The sequence below is a fragment of the Triticum aestivum genome, chromosome 6B (assembly GCF_018294505.1).
Source record: "Triticum aestivum cultivar Chinese Spring chromosome 6B, IWGSC CS RefSeq v2.1, whole genome shotgun sequence".
Taxonomy (NCBI): Eukaryota; Viridiplantae; Streptophyta; class Magnoliopsida; order Poales; family Poaceae; genus Triticum; species Triticum aestivum.
This window is the reverse complement of record NC_057810.1, coordinates 5,318,356-5,335,510: the sequence shown is the minus strand read 5'-3', so window position 1 is coordinate 5,335,510 and position 17,155 is coordinate 5,318,356. Positions and strand designations below refer to the sequence as shown.

The following is a 17,155-nucleotide window of genomic DNA, read 5'->3' as shown; positions in this document are numbered from 1 at the left end:
AGCGTCGTCGGCGTCGCTTTCCTTCTTGGAGGTGATGTTTTGTACGCGGTGGTTCGGAGCCTCGGGTTCTAGTGGTTTGTCTCTGGTGGGCGCAGCAGTGGCGGGTCATCCGCGCTTTGTCGAGCTGCCGTTGTTGGCATTTGTTTCTTCTTCTTTTTTCTTTTGGGCTTGTTGTGCTGTTGGCCTCAACGATCTTGTGTCGGTGTTGGTTGCTTTGGAATACAAAGTGTGGGGAAACCCTTTTTCGGTATTGCAAGTGAAATTTTACAGAACGAAAGCTAATTTTCAAAGATTGCCAATATGAAAAGGCTGCTGAAAATTCACTACTGATACATGTATTTGTATGAGTCACATGCCCCAGCTAATAATACCGCTAACATTTTCTCCAGCAGCAATACCTTGGAGGCACAGCAAAAGTGACACCGAAGATAACCTTGGAGGCACTAAGATCTCTAAAAAGTGACACCGAAGACATTTCATCAAGCTGATCTCTAAAAAGACAGTAATGTGGCATCAGTGAAAACTGGTTTCATCTTGGCTCAAGCTTTGTGATGGTCATGCCATTTGAGGACGCCGCTTTTGAATTATTGTCACTGCGTCCACTCAATCCGTCAGAGAAGGCTGGCATGGAAACAGAAGGGAGGCGAGCACTCTGGCTGCTAAGCATGACATTCACCGACGACATCGTCGGCCTATCTTCAGGCCTGTTCTGCACACACAGCAGCCCGATCTGGATGCACTTCAGCACCTGGTCATCGTGAGAAGAATGGTCGCTAAGGGATGGATCGATCAACTCGATGACCTTTCCCCTGGTCCAGTGCTCCCATACCTGCACCAGATTGGTAAATTCTTCAGTTATTATTTCAGGGATTCAGCCGCACACAGAGTTTACTAGCATTGGTTCTGAAGTGCTTACAAGATTTACGAGATAGACATATTGTTTCTTCTTCCCGTGACTATCTCCAAAACCAAAACACCGAAGCTGAATGCATCCGACTTTGCTGAGTATTGACCATGCATGGCATATTGGCATATTCAGGCGGCTTGTATCCGCTGCAAGAAGAAGATAGCTGTTATTATAACTTCTACTTTGATGCCTAACTAATGCTGACTCTGCTTACTATGTCCCAGCGATGCGCCTAGTGACATCTTCTGACTGATCCCCTCCAAAAATCTTCGCTAAGCCAAAGTCAGAAATCTTAGGGTTGTAATCGAAGTCCAACAGAATATTGCTCGCTTTCAGGTCACGGTGAACTATCTTCAATTGAGATTCTTCATGGAGATACTGCAGTCCCCTAGCAACCCCACTGATAATCTTGAATCTCCTTCCCCAATCTAGGTCCTTGTGTTTCTCGGAATCTGCCATCCAAACAATAAGTATCAGCATTGCAGTGAAAGTTTGGCGGCACTTGCACTACTCTAAGCTCGGCTATAGTGAAAAATTTCCTTTTGAGAAATTAATCAATTAATAGTGAAGAGTCTGTACCGAAAAGAATGGTGTCAAGGCTTCTGTTGGGCATAAATTCATACACAAGTATTTTCTCTTGTTCTTCCAAACAAACGCCAATGAGGCTCACAAGATTCCTGTGGCGAAGCTTAGCGACCAGGACAAGTTCGCTTTTCAGTTCCCCTATTCCTTGTCTGGAACTCTGACATAGTCTTTTTACTGCTATTTGTTTACCGTCAGGTAGGACTCCCTGTGCAAGAGAAGATGCATACTCACTGGTAAATATATGAAGCTGATAAAAATAGCACATATGGCATGGTTTGTACCTTATGAACCATCCCAAAACCTCCTTTACCAAGCATATTTCCTTCGCCGAAGTCATTTGTCGCCGCTCTTAGTGTTGATAGATCGAGAAGAAGTGAATCGATGCTTCGAATACCATCCAACAGATCATTGTACCTGAAGTCAGTCAACGCAGCCCCAGCATTTTCGGATATCCGAAGAGTTTTGTCTCGACAACACTTGTGAAATAGGAAGAACGATATAATCGCAAGAATTATCAAAACTGCAGCAACTCCACCAACAACTGAACCATTGATCCTTGTTTTCCTGCTTTGTTGATCTGGCAGCTCGGATGCTGCAAGCCTGAGGAGGAGTTGTAATATCTGTCACTGGCATTGAGGGGGTTGGTGCAGCTGCCGTATGCCCCACAAAGCGCATACACGTCGCACGCTGACCGTGGTAGGATCCCGAATATGACCCACTGTTGTCTGGAATCCTCCCATTTTAGCTGCTTGATCTGTCCGGTCACGTCAATGATGAACCGCGAGACTACTGAATCATTCTTCATCGAGTACAAGAGGTAGGTTTCTATGGCGTTGTTGATGAATTGGAAGTCGTATATGTTCTTGGTAGCCTCTAGCATAGCGCTGAAGTACTTGCCGTTCCAGACGCCACTGGTCCAGTAGTTTACGGATTCGTTCCACTGGATTAAAAACTGGTTTGTGCCTTTTGGGTCTAACCCCACAGAGAACAGCCCAGGAGATGGGTCTGAGCTGTTCTTCCAAGAAACAAGCCTCTTGCTCACACCAGTGATCTTGTTCAGTCCAAGCTTGGCCCCCGGAAGCCAGGTGTCTGTGGGGTGGTCTATGCTTTGCCAATAAACCATGGATGGATTGGAGGCATCGGTGAGTTCCCTCATGATGGCCATGGTGGAGTTGGAGGATACACTCACGTTGGTCGACCATAGCTGCCGGTTTTTGGCCTGATCATATGGAGGACCAGGTTGCCGTCCTTGGCGATTTCCAAGGACGCGGTGGTCGGGTCAGACACCAGCACGTTGGTAATTGCCGTCCACACGGGGGTCAACAGTGGTACAGTGCTGTACCATATGCCTATGTAGTAGTAATCGCCAGAGGTGGAAGAGATGGTCTTACTTTGCATTTTGGGTGGGGAGTAGAAGCCCAAGGTGAACTTGCTGCCCCGGGAAACAATCTTCTGTGACCCGGACAAGGGTGTGGTGGAGTTGATGGTGTCGACGCCTGTGCAGAGTAGGATCTAGCCGAATAGGAGGAGGAAGACGAGAGGAGCCATGGATGGGAGCTTGGAAGAATACTCAGCCACACGGAGCTGGAAGGATTGTGGGAGTTTGAACTTTCTGAGTAACTCGTGGTGGTGCTTGGACATAGAGATTTTTAGGCTGGCAGGCAACAAGACTCCACCTCAAATAGCTACCTAGGCTGCTTGAAAGGTGTACACACCAACACCATTATGGTTCTGAATAATTGATCATTTAACAGAATGCAAACTAGTCACGACTGTGTTGAAAATTAAGACAGGATTAACTGTTGGGTTTTTCCCTTCATAAATAGTCCTGCCTATTCAACTTATTCCAGCTCAACTTAAGCAATTCTTTGGACTGAGAAACTTGACCCAGAGCGTCGTTCTCAGTCGACAACCACGCTCAATTTCCAGGAAGCTTACCACCAATTGGCAGAACTCAGCAAAGTCTGCTTCTTTCATTATCATCAATTGCTACTGTTGTCACTCCTTTTTATTTGTGGACACAAAGAAGGCAACTTTTGCTCTGGCGATGACTTTAGCTGGAAACCAAAAAAAACTTCCATGGCAACGAAAGCTCTACGGTAAAGCTACCTTAGCCGATATAACGGAACGTAAGATACCAAAATATGGAAGCCGAGCAAACACAACTATTGACCCAAGACATGATTCGGAGTCGATGCATATAGTGCTTTAAGTTCGGGGTGCCGCACTCATGAGAGTGTTCGGTCTTCTCACACCGTATTTTGGGGAACTTAAGCCCCTAGTGTATTGGCCGTACCAAAGTGTACGGTTGCATAATGTCATGACTGAACATATTTACATGAAAAGGGAATGCAATAATAGACAAGAGCTATGTATTGTTTATTAAAGGGCTGCTATGAAAGCAGAACGATACAAATAGTGCGATAAGCAAGAGATGGGATTATTTGACCTGTCCCCCTCCAGGGGCAAGCTGCGGAACTTTAAGTAAGATAGGTATTGAGCTCGTTATAGAGACCACCTGGACTTTCGACGTAGCTTGCTATCTCCCTGGCTGTTGCATCGTGTGTTCGGCGAGCGTACTGCCAGACAGGCCTTCCGAAGAGTGGAGTCCTGAAAGTAAGAAAAGAGAAATGACAAAATCGGGAGCCCCTAGTGCGGTTGAGCCGCATTCTGGGCATGTCGTGGTTGTGCCCCTCCCCTTATGCCCATGGTATTTCCAGAGCGTAATTATGTACGCGTGGTACTGGTTTCGCAATCTCGCGAGGGCTGGGGTTGGGGCCGCACTGCTATGCTTGCTCGGAACGTGCCAGACGGTCTTGTTGTAGGTTACTCCGGACGCTTAACAGCCGGACTTGAGAATTGCCTTGAGAGGCTACTTTGTACTTCCGCCGCGAGGGCCGCCGTGTGCTCCTCTGTTCGGAGAGAGTGTTCGGTGTTTCCATTGACCGTAATGACTCCGCGAGGGCCTGGCATCTTGAGCTTGAGATATGCTTAGTGCGGCACCGCATTGAACTTTGCAAATGCAGTTCGTTCGAGCAGGGCGTGATAGCCACTGCGGAACGGGACTATGTCGAAGATTAACTCCTCGCTTCAGAAATTATCCGGGGATCCGAAGACCACTTTGAGTGTAACTGAGCCTGAACAGCTGGCCTCTACACCTGGTATGACGCCTTTAAAGGTCGTCTTTGTGGGTTTAATCCTTGACGGATCTATGCCCATTTTCTGCACTGTATCATGGTAAAGCAGGTTCAGGCTGCTGCCACCGTCCATCAGGACTCTAGTGAGGTGAAATCCGTCAATGATTGGGTCTAGAACCAATGGGGCGAATTCACCGTGACGAATGCTAGTGGGGTCGTCCCTTCGATCAAAAGTGATCGGGCAGGAGGACCATGGGTTGAACTTTGGGGCGACTGGCTCCAACGCATATACGTCCCTGAGCGCACGCTTCCGTTCCCTTTTGGGGATGTGGGTTGCTTATATCATGTTCACCGACCGCACTTGTGGGGGGAAGCCCTTCTGTCCTCTGTTCTTCGGCGGCCGGGGCTCCTCCTCGTCATCGCTATGCAGCCCCTTGTCTCTGTTTTCGGCACTTAACTTATCTGCCTGTTTGAACACCCAACAATCCCTGTTGGTGTGATTGGCTGGTTGTTCGGGGGTGTCGTGTATCTGGCACGAGCGATCGAGTATCCGGTCTAAACTGGACGGGCCCGGAGGATTTATTTTGAATGGCTTCTTCCGCTGACCGGGTTTAGAGCCTCTGAATCCGGCATTAACTGTCGTATCCTCAGTATTGTCGCCGTTAATGCGGCGCTTGTGCTTGTTGCGACGCGACCTGCCATTGTTGTCCTTGGTATCTGAATTACCAGGGCTCTTGGTCATGTTATTACTACGAGCTAGCCAGTTGTCTTCTCCCACGCAAAAGCGGGTCATGAGTGTTGTGAGAGCTGCCATGGATTTCGGCCTTTCCTGTCCAAGGTGCCAGGCAAGCCATTCGTCACGGATGTTATGTTTGAAGGCTGCGAGGGCCTCTGCGTCCGGACAGTCAACTATTTGATTTTTCTTGGTTAGGAACCATGTCCAGAATTGTCTGGCCGATTCCTCTGGCTGCTGAATTATGTGGCTTAGGTCATCAGCGTCTGGTGGTCGCACATAAATGCCCTGAAAGTTGTCAAGGAAAGCGGATTCCAGGTCCTCCCAGCAACCAATTGACTCTCAAAAAAAGAGACAACTTGTAGTGAACATGGTCAACAAGTCAAAAAAAGAAAATGAATAAAAATGTAAGAACGAACAAATGAAAAAGACATACAAGGATGAATCTCAAACGGTGGTCAACAAGTCAAACAAGGACTTGTTCTTCTTCTTTGTAGTGGCTTGCCATAATCCATTTTCTTACTTTGTTGTTTGTATTATTCCAAGTACTGAAAAGCGTCCTATTTTCCATTTTCTTTGCTAAGAACATATTTCTTCTTTCGGTCTTGTTTTTGTTAGAAATAAATATATAGAGGAGAGGACACAAAACCTGGCCGTGGCCAACCGCCCCACCGAGCCAGGCTGATGGGCCGACTAGCTCCGCCTGGCCGTGGTGAACCTCGCAGCCCAAGAAATTTGGTCGGAGACGCCTCCCATCGACGGCACGGTGGACGCCTCCCATCGACGGCACGGTGGCCCTCCCAATCTCGCGAGGGCTGGGGTTGGGGCCGCACTGCTATGCTTGCTCGGAACGTGCCAGACGGTCTTGTTGTAGGTTACTCCGGACGCTTAACAGCCGGACTTGAGAATTGCCTTGAGAGGCTACTTTGTACTTCCGCCGCGAGGGCCGCCGTGTGCTCCTCTGTTCGGAGAGAGTGTTCGGTGTTTCCATTGACCGTAATGACTCCGCGAGGGCCTGGCATCTTGAGCTTGAGATATGCTTAGTGCGGCACCGCATTGAACTTTGCAAATGCAGTTCGTTCGAGCAGGGCGTGATAGCCACTGCGGAACGGGACTATGTCGAAGATTAACTCCTCGCTTCAGAAATTATCCGGGGATCCGAAGACCACTTTGAGTGTAACTGAGCCTGAACAGCTGGCCTCTACACCTGGTATGACGCCTTTAAAGGTCGTCTTTGTGGGTTTAATCCTTGACGGATCTATGCCCATTTTCTGCACTGTATCATGGTAAAGCAGGTTCAGGCTGCTGCCACCGTCCATCAGGACTCTAGTGAGGTGAAATCCGTCAATGATTGGGTCTAGAACCAATGGGGCGAATTCACCGTGACGAATGCTAGTGGGGTCGTCCCTTCGATCAAAAGTGATCGGGCAGGAGGACCATGGGTTGAACTTTGGGGCGACTGGCTCCAACGCATATACGTCCCTGAGCGCACGCTTCCGTTCCCTTTTGGGGATGTGGGTTGCTTATATCATGTTCACCGACCGCACTTGTGGGGGGAAGCCCTTCTGTCCTCTGTTCTTCGGCGGCCGGGGCTCCTCCTCGTCATCGCTATGCAGCCCCTTGTCTCTGTTTTCGGCACTTAACTTATCTGCCTGTTTGAACACCCAACAATCCCTGTTGGTGTGATTGGCTGGTTGTTCGGGGGTGTCGTGTATCTGGCACGAGCGATCGAGTATCCGGTCTAAACTGGACGGGCCCGGAGGATTTATTTTGAATGGCTTCTTCCGCTGACCGGGTTTAGAGCCTCTGAATCCGGCATTAACTGTCGTATCCTCAGTATTGTCGCCGTTAATGCGGCGCTTGTGCTTGTTGCGACGCGACCTGCCATTGTTGTCCTTGGTATCTGAATTACCAGGGCTCTTGGTCATGTTATTACTACGAGCTAGCCAGTTGTCTTCTCCCACGCAAAAGCGGGTCATGAGTGTTGTGAGAGCTGCCATGGATTTCGGCCTTTCCTGTCCAAGGTGCCAGGCAAGCCATTCGTCACGGATGTTATGTTTGAAGGCTGCGAGGGCCTCTGCGTCCGGACAGTCAACTATTTGATTTTTCTTGGTTAGGAACCATGTCCAGAATTGTCTGGCCGATTCCTCTGGCTGCTGAATTATGTGGCTTAGGTCATCAGTGTCTGGTGGTCGCACATAAATGCCCTGAAAGTTGTCAAGGAAAGCGGATTCCAGGTCCTCCCAGCAACCAATTGACTCTCAAAAAAAGAGACAACTTGTAGTGAACATGGTCAACAAGTCAAAAAAAGAAAATGAATAAAAATGTAAGAACGAACAAATGAAAAAGACATACAAGGATGAATCTCAAACGGTGGTCAACAAGTCAAACAAGGACTTGTTCTTCTTCTTTGTAGTGGCTTGCCATAATCCATTTTCTTACTTTGTTGTTTGTATTATTCCAAGTACTGAAAAGCGTCCTATTTTCCATTTTCTTTGCTAAGAACATATTTCTTCTTTCGGTCTTGTTTTTGTTAGAAATAAATATATAGAGGAGAGGACACAAAACCTGGCCGTGGCCAACCGCCCCACCGAGCCAGGCTGATGGGCCGACTAGCTCCGCCTGGCCGTGGTGAACCTCGCAGCCCAAGAAATTTGGTCGGAGACGCCTCCCATCGACGGCACGGTGGCCGCCTTCCTCGCATCCGGATCCGCTCTTCCGTCGCGTCTCGGCCCTCCCCCTCCACGCCGTCGGGTCCATGGAGGCCCTCCTCCACCCTCCTCCGAGGAGCCACGCTCCTCGCCGTCGCCCTGCCCCGCCGCCTGCTGCCGTCGCCGTGGCCTCCGCTGCGGTGCTCCTCCTCTGTCCCCGACGGCGGGGGTCCCGGCCGGAGGCGGTGTGGATGCTGCCGCCGCCATGCGGGGTTGGGTTGGAGCCTTGGGGGTAACGGCGGCGACCATCGGATCGGACGGGGATGACTGGGGCCAGCACCGGGATTTAGCTCTCACAACGGGGAAAAGTCAACACAGTTTGCTCTTATAGATGTTGTAGGATTCTCCCTAATTTATAAGAGTTGAAGGAAAACGAACGAAAACATATTGCCCAGTTCATTATAAAAGAATAACCAAGCAAGAAATCTTCATAATCGTCGATGCAACCCACACTGTAGAGGCCGAGTGGAGCTATACAAAGATCTTGCACCATGACTCAGCCACCAGCTATCGAACAGCGCAACTCCGGTTTATCTTAAGTGTTGCCAAATGTAATAGTTCGTACATAATGTATGATGGTTAGCTGCTTCCGTTACTGTTTTGTTTCCTTAAACGTCTCATAATGAATCAGCCACATGCTCATGAACACATTAGTACAGTTTACATGTGATGACTACGTGAGAGAGACGCATGAGACTGAGAGTGGTAGGTGAAATTATGACCGAGTTGCCTGGGACGCATTTGTTAGCACTAAAGTGTCCTGGCCCACAATACAATGTATTCGTTTTGGTATCTATTGTTTATCATGATGTATATATCTCGTATTTATTAAATGCTATATTAACCATAGATCTCAAAGGCAAAACTAATGGTCTAGATATGATCCTCGCACGGAACCATGTCCCAAAAATCCGCGTCCGTTGCCACATATACAATAGAAACCGTATTTAATTTGTCGGATCTTTGTGTGTTTCTTAAGAGCATCTGCGCCTCAAACACCCCTCAAACGCCCGGGCGGACGACCCGATTATTGAACGGTCAAAACAAAAACGATTTAGACAGGCTCCTCAAACCTGCCTCAGATACTCCAGTTTGGTGAGAGCACCCAATAATTCTGCTTTGCTGCAACTGACATAAGAGCTGAATGATAAGTTCAAATATTGCAGCTCAGATAGGAGACCCAAGGATGCTGGTAGCTTTCCAACAGATTTACATTCTGACAAGTTCAAATATTGCAGTTCTGTGAGGCTCCTCAAGAAATCTGATACATTGCAAACACGAGAGCAAATTGAAAAATCAAGATGCACCAATTTTTTTAGCTATCCAAAGGACTCTAAGAGTTCTTCAATTCTCAAACAACCAGATAAATCAAGATAAATCAGACCTTCAGCTTCTCCAATTGACTGTGGCAGTGTCAAGATGTTAGAAGAATCGCCGAGACTGAGGTAATTTAATTGTGATAGACCAATGATACTATTGGGAATCATTGCATCTTGTATTCCTGGAGCATTAAGATACCTCAACCATTTCAATCAACCAATAGAATCTTGCAACTTATTTCATTGGACTCCCTATTGCTTCCCCGATGACTCCAATGAGGTCATGCTCATCTTTAATTCTCACCATCATACTATCCTTCCCAGACTTCCTGCAAGTATCCATGCATCATTCATGCAATCTTCGCATCATCGTTGTTAGAGGAGGATTATCAGGTTTGACAAGAGGCTTCATGTACTTGTATCTGAAGATCTCTACTGCCTCTAATGTTTCAAACTCTACATCATCGTTTAGGTAATCACCAAGATTGATACCGGGCAATAGCTCCGAATGATTAGCGACGATATCGCTAGACACCTTGAGCTGGGGGCACGATTGCTTTGCCTGTTCGCCGAGCCGGGGAATTGTTTTCCCACTTCTTCGTTGTGCTAATCTTGCATCACTGGAAGTACTTCCTGACCGCCGCACATCTTGATATGTCCTTTTAATACAGAGGACATAGTTGGAATCTGGTGGAGGCGGTGGTGGTCGCTTCATGGCATCCAGAGTGCGCCTCGCTTTCATGGGATCTACCGTTTCCTTTGGAGGTGGAGGTTTCCGTTCAAAATGGGCCTCCACTTCGGCTGCCACGATGCCATCTGTTTCCTTGTCAGTCCTCTCATATGGTAACTTTGGAACAGGCTTCAGGCTTGGACCAAATCTGTATTTCTTCCCGCCTCTTGTACTGCTAGCAAGCGGCGACGTCTCTCTTCTGCCGTTGTTGACACGGTGGAGTCCGCTGACACGCCAGAGGAGGCGGAGTGCCCTCACGTGCCGGAGGAGGCGGAGGAGGAGACTGAGTGCCCTCACGCGCCGGAGGAGGCGGAGGAGGAGACGGAGTGCCTTGACTCGCCGGAGGAGGAGGCGGAGTGCCCTCACGCGCCGGAGGAGGAGGAGGAGGCGTCCAGTTTGGAAGCTTGATGTGCTCCTTTCTCCATAGACAGGTATTCCTTAAAGCATTTTCCAGATGAATGTCCCCTTCACCTGTAGGGAAGTCAAGCTCCAGCTCCTCAAATCCCTCCATTATTTCATCCACCATCACAACAACATAGCCATGTGGAATCGGACGGCAATGAAAAGTTTCCTCAACTCAAGGAGGTATAACAGAGCCGACCGCGGCCTTCAAGGTCATGTTCTGGCATTTCGTCATTAGCTCACAATGTTCAGCCTCCGTGATACTATCCACGGGGTAGCGAGGAGCCGTGAAATTAGGCTGAACGAGCTCCGTGGAAGCCACGATGCTTCTCCGCTGATATGGTGGGGTAGCTTCTGGGGCAGCGTCGAAGCAAGGATCTTCGTGCTGCTAAGATGGTTGGCCGGTAGCTGGCTGGCTCTCAAGTTCCTCTAGCTTTGCTAATATTGCTGAGCCTCTCCATTTCGGTTGCTTCCGCTGTCCTCTTTCTCTCTCGGCTTCTGTAACTACCGATGTCGGGAAACCCATGCACCCACGGAACGGAGCCTGGTGTGCCTCATGTTCGTCCAGGGTGCTCAGGATTCCTGAGGGCCTCTATTAGCTCGTCATTCTCTCTGTCGAGAATGAACGTCCCTTCCTGTGCTACCATTGCTGCATGAAACTTCCGGATGGGTATTGTAACTCGTCCGTCCAAACAGACTCCCCTGTTTCTAGGTCCAAAGTCCCCCCAACCCTGAAGAACCAAGTCCTTGAACGATCTGGCCAGTGCAATGTTGCTGGTTGGACCCCTTTAGCAAAAGCAGGTCTTGCTCAGCTCTGTCCCACAACGGTTGGGCTTTGTAGTAGCCACCTGACCCCCGTGTGATGGTGATACTTCTTTGCATCATTTTTCTTGTTTCTCAGTGACCTTTTCTTACCCTTCTCCGATTGCTTGTAGGACACAAATGCGGGCCAGTGATCTCTTATCTTCTCATAATTTTGTGCATCTACAGTTTACTCTTACAGACTGAATATCGTGTGTGTGTGTGTGTGTGTACATGATCATCAAATTACAGACTGGATGATCTGGTGCTGCTCTAATTCACCTCAATTTGATCTATACAACAAATTAGCATCAATTTAACACTGGTTTTAGGGCGTTGGCTACCTTTCAGTAGCAGCAGAGGCGGCGAGGAGTAGCTGGGTCTCTTGGACGAAGAAGAGGAAGAAGAAGAAATCGGTGAGGAGGCATAAGTGGGCGGCAGTGATCGCCTCTGTAGCAGGTGGGCGGCGGTGCTGGGCCCGACGGTGGATGCACTGGTCACCTTGGTGGACGAGGCGGTGGAGCAGTGGCGGCCGTGGTCTTGCCCAACTCCCGCAGCGGAGTGGCTGGCCTTGGTGGGCCGAGGTTGCGGCCGAGGATGCGAACAGGACGAGGAGGAGCCGTCCGTGAGCCGTGCAGCCGCCACCTATCGAGGTGTCGCCACGGAGGAGCAGGTGGGCTGTGGCGAAGCTCGCCTCCGCAACGCAGGTAAGCAGGGCGGGCGCAAAATGGAAGCCGCGGGGCAGGTGGACGGCCGCGCAGGTGGGAATTTGTCGCCGACTGATCCCTACGGCGGCTGGGGCATGTGGTGCCAGCCGGCGACGGGGGGAGACGGAGGCTGGGGCGCGCGGTGCCCGCAGGCGTTAGGGGAGGAAGAAGGGCTGATTAGCACAACATTTAAAATTATATGTTTTTTTTTTTGCAAAATTACAATTGAACTAAGCTGGTGACATGTTTTCCCGGATGGAGGGAGTACTATTTAATTATGTCGCATTGAGCTGAAATGATAGTTTTTTTGCCGAGGACACAGAAATGCATATTTTCACAATCACACCATTGGATCATCTTGTAGCGGTGCTCCACTATTTATTTCAAAAAATATTATAACATTTACACCGTAAGAAGCTTAGCGAGTGTTAACTGGTTCTATGGCAAGCTATGATAGACGCAATTTTACTATATATATATACGTACATATATATGGGTAGATAGGCAAGGTTGTAAAGAGGAGTGAACCCGGAAAGATTGCCTTAGAATAGATTGGAGATTACAATTTAAGGCAACAAATCAATTATATTAATACTTTCCCTATCAAACTTGGCACTTGTGAAGATTTTTCTATGCATTAAACACATCACATCCTTTATATCGCATTAACACAATAGATTTTGTACAAAAGATAAGGATGATCATATCTTATGGCATTTGATGCCATATTTCCCAACACATCTTATCATATATATAGTGCAATTAATGCTATATTTTCTGGTGGTCATATATCTTAGTGCAATTAATATATGCTATCTTTTGTACGCATACAATAATCCTTAGCTTATACATTATAATTATAAGCAACATTAAATGTGAGGTGCACTCAGATGCATATAAATATGGTGGTCTAAGAACTCCAAAGCTAACAATTCCCTATATTCACAATGAAAGGAAAGCAAGCCATTAGTGCAACTCTTTTCATGTCATTTCTAGTTCTGGTGACCAGAGGAAAAGATGTTCAATACAAAAGGCAAGAGGAAGACAATACCCAGATTCTCAGTTATCACCGAGTTAATAAAACCATTGTGGTATGAATAATTAACCTTCTTATGTATATCTAGCATATGTTTTGGGGGCTAAAAAGTAGAGGAAACATCAAAACAGATGAAAGATGGAGATGTCTATGATTGCATTGATGTGAATGCGCAACCGTCTTTCAGGCACCCACTATTGAAAGACCACAAAGTCCAGGTAAATTAATTTCATAACAATATGATGTACCTCCATGAATTGTCTAGTATATTGTTAGTTCATGATTAATTGCATAAATGTTGATTCAGCGTGTTCTACTCCCTTCTTGTTTCATTAATCTTTTTGGATATGTTTTTTATGCTAGAAAGTTAGGGCTATTGAAAGCGTACTGAACTAAGAACCTTTTTACATAATATAAGCTTTATAAATGATGAATGAAATTAGAACATGTTTTTTTGTGTATTGTCTTGTACTCCCTCCGTTCCAAAATAGATGACTCAACTTTGTACTACCTTTAGTATAAAGTTGGGTCATCTATTTTGGAACGGAGGGAGTACATTTGTAATATTTTGTTTATAAGGTGGTTCATTCTATTTTCAAACAGATGCAACCAAATTCTTTCCCTGTTTGGATGGATATCCAAACATTGCCTTCAGATGAACCATCTACCATTGAGTGCCCAATGGGAACAATCCCAATACTGCATACTAATGGAAGTGACACCATAGCAGCACATAGTCACGATGGGCAATTGGAGGTTAGTTTTTGTATAAGTTACAATATGAACCAAAAGTGATACATTTGAAATGCTTTCGAATATGAATCATATAATTTTATGTGCCACATAACCCATAACTTAATAGCCTAATTAATGGTCAAATTAAAAAAAATTGGGGTTGGCGCCTTACATTTTGGAGAACATGAATTACATGTGATATCCTATCAGGCTTATCTACACATACTATTCATTTTTCTCACTTAAAGGTGTTACTTTTAATTCTTGCAGTCAGCGGGACTCATATACCAGGGTGATGTATATGGGGTGCGTGGTGTATTAAATGTTTGGGATCCAAAGGTGAATAAATATAGTAAGGATTCTAGTGCAATGTGTGTAGAAATGAAAAGTGGTGGAGAACAACACACTGACAGGATTGGTGCTGGTGTTCGGGTCTTTCCAACATTGAGTGGCAATACTTTTGTTAGATTTCATATTTCTTGGGTAATGCTTAATTTATTCAGATACATGCTATTATGTGTTATATATTTTTATGATAATAAATTAATAATATAAGTTCATATTTTCCTTTTACCTTGGAACAAACCTCACAGTATGATGGCCTATACAAAAAGTCATGCATTGACTTCAGTTGTCCTGGTTTTGTGCAAGTTAGCCACAGAGTTGGTCTTGGAGCAAGAATACGACCACCCTCTATTTATCGTGGAAAGCAGACAGTAATACACATTCAAATTTTCAAGGTATTATCATATTCTTAAAGTATAAGATTTCTCAAGTGTCATGTACAAATTATATGTACATAAATTAGTATTATTTGATTGTATTTCGCGTGCATAACCATTATATATACCTTACTGAACGTGACCACAACTTGATATGTTTGTTTACGATCTTACACCCACATACTATCTTCTTGCACATATATGACACTATTCTAATAATATAGATTCAAAAGGCAAGTTCAATTAATCATGACAATATTCTGAACATGAAGGAAATACTCATATATCATTCTGATTCATATTCCTTGCTATGCAAAAAGGATTAGGTGAAGACATGCATGCCTACTATATCTCGTCAAAAGGATTATAAAATAATTGGACGCTAAAAAATACTAGAAAGAATAAGATCACGATTGTAAATAATCATAGTTATTTAATAGCCTATGTATCTCACGCAATATTGATTTAAGGACAGCATCTAACCTACAATAAATATTGATTTATTTTAGGACCCTGTGTCTAAGAACTGGTGGTTGACTTATGAGCATGTAGCAATTGGATATTGGCCAAGTGCATTATTCGAATTCCTTAGGAACAAAGGTGACGCAGCATTCTGGGGTGGGATTGTTGAGGGGCCGACTGCCTCGTCAAACTCTCCGCAAATGGGCAGTGGACATTTTGCTTCGGAGGGATACGGAGGATTAGCTTTCGTAAAAAAATATCCAGCTTGCGAATAATGAGAAGGGCTATTTTGACACTCCAAATAAGTCTCAAGTGCGGCCTGAATCAAGCGATAAATCCAAATATACCGTGGAAAGATTTGAATATAGTAAATATGTAGGTATGCGTATCTTTTATGGTGGATTAGGGTCTTATAAGGCCTACTGACATGAACTCAACAAATATATTAAAACAATCATTATGATCAAATAAGTGATGGTGAATTATGTATTGTCGATTTCCGTTCATGATAGAAGCTGGGGCCTAGCAGTAGTGTTGGGGCCCGCGCTACTGCTAGCACATTGAACCTAACATTTAGCAATAGTGTGGGCCTCGCCTCATGTTACCACTACATCTATTAGGCATGAGGTAGGACCCACACTACTACTAAATAGCATCAGTGTTGGCTAGTGCCTTGCACCACTACTATGCATGCGTATTTCATTTCAGCATATTTATACTGCATTTATACACCCTTATACAATTGTTATACCGTAGCAATGATATAACAACTCATCATCATCGTAGCGATCTAACAACTCATCATTATCATCACCATCATCATCGTAGAGATATAACAATGTCTCACCATAAGGATCATCATAAGTTCACCAGTACTAGCTAATTGTTAGCATTTAGATAAATAATTTCTTAACACATGACAAGTACTAGGACCTACTCTCTCTCTCTCTCTCTGGTAAAATATCATAAAATAGAAAAACATGTCCAGTCCAATACGGAGCATAGAGATCCACCGGTCTCCAACTTGTGGCCTTCGCCCAGTCACTATTTTTTGCCATCCTTTGATTTTGAGGCCTCCGTCGGTTTGAGTAGTGAAGCACATGGATATTTGCAGACCCTCCCACCATGGTCGTATGCACACAATTGTCATCTCACCTTCGACATACATCAGTGGATGCACAACACAATTCAGGAGCTTCTGTTGAAGAACATAATAGTAACATATTTAGCAATGTAGTTTACTTAAGAAAAATGTATGAAAAAGATGGACTAGTGACATAATAGTAAAAAATCTTACCATGATATTTGTATGTATGTTACCACCGCTCAACTCATGGACTAGTGGTACATATCAACTATAATTTTTGCCAGCTCCAAAGATGATCTTAAACGTCATAACTTCATTAACAAAGGTGACAAGAGAAATCTTATCCTCCCAAGTTAGATCTAAGCCATGATTGTAGTAGGTATTGTGTACAATCTTCTGTGTGTCTCTTGGAGAAAGGAAATAAGCTATCAACTATAAATAAACAATTTTAGTAAGGGTTTAATAAAAACTATTTTAAGTAAGCAATATAGATTATTTAACAAATTAGCATAACAACCTCATATGGAGGTACAATAGGAATCATGTCCAGATCCACCCAAGTGTCTTTATCATGTTCAGAATCACCTTGAGGAATGCCAATATCAAAGGTTATTTTCATATCCTCCTGAAATCCGTAGGCCTTGCATGATCCTTTTCAATTTGAACAACCAAAATGTGTGTGACCAACTTCATTTATGATCTTAACCTCAAAAACGAATCCATGTTTTATTTTAAGGTGACCTTTCTTTGTGTCCACCTTCTCCCTCTCTCGAAAGAGAGCTTCTCTAAGACATAAGGTCTTGCATAGCAAGGGATGCACTTGTCGAATTGTAAGAAAAGGAAAGTATACGTGAAGTGAAAAAAATCTTAAGTCATGATTAATTAAGAAGAAATACTTGCTGCTGAAGTTACATACCGTAAAAATAATTGAAGCCCTCCTTAAGCACGAGGGAGAAGCATCTACTATTTTCCAAGTGATCCCTGTCGCACATACCATGTCGTTAGTACAGTCATTACACTCGAGGATCCCATCGACATCCATTTGCCGTGTTAATAATTGAAAGATTAAATGACGATGGCA

The 17,155-nt window shown here is 45.4% G+C and overlaps 2 pseudogenes; one reads left to right on the top strand and one right to left on the bottom strand.

The window, feature by feature from the left end:
• Window positions 1–364: 364 nt before the first annotated feature.
• On the bottom strand, window positions 365–3,064 carry LOC123138558 (cysteine-rich receptor-like protein kinase 6; annotated as a pseudogene).
• A 9,915-nt stretch (window positions 3,065–12,979) lies between these two features.
• Window positions 12,980–15,413, top strand: LOC123138557 (uncharacterized; annotated as a pseudogene).
• Window positions 15,414–17,155: the final 1,742 nt, after the last annotated feature.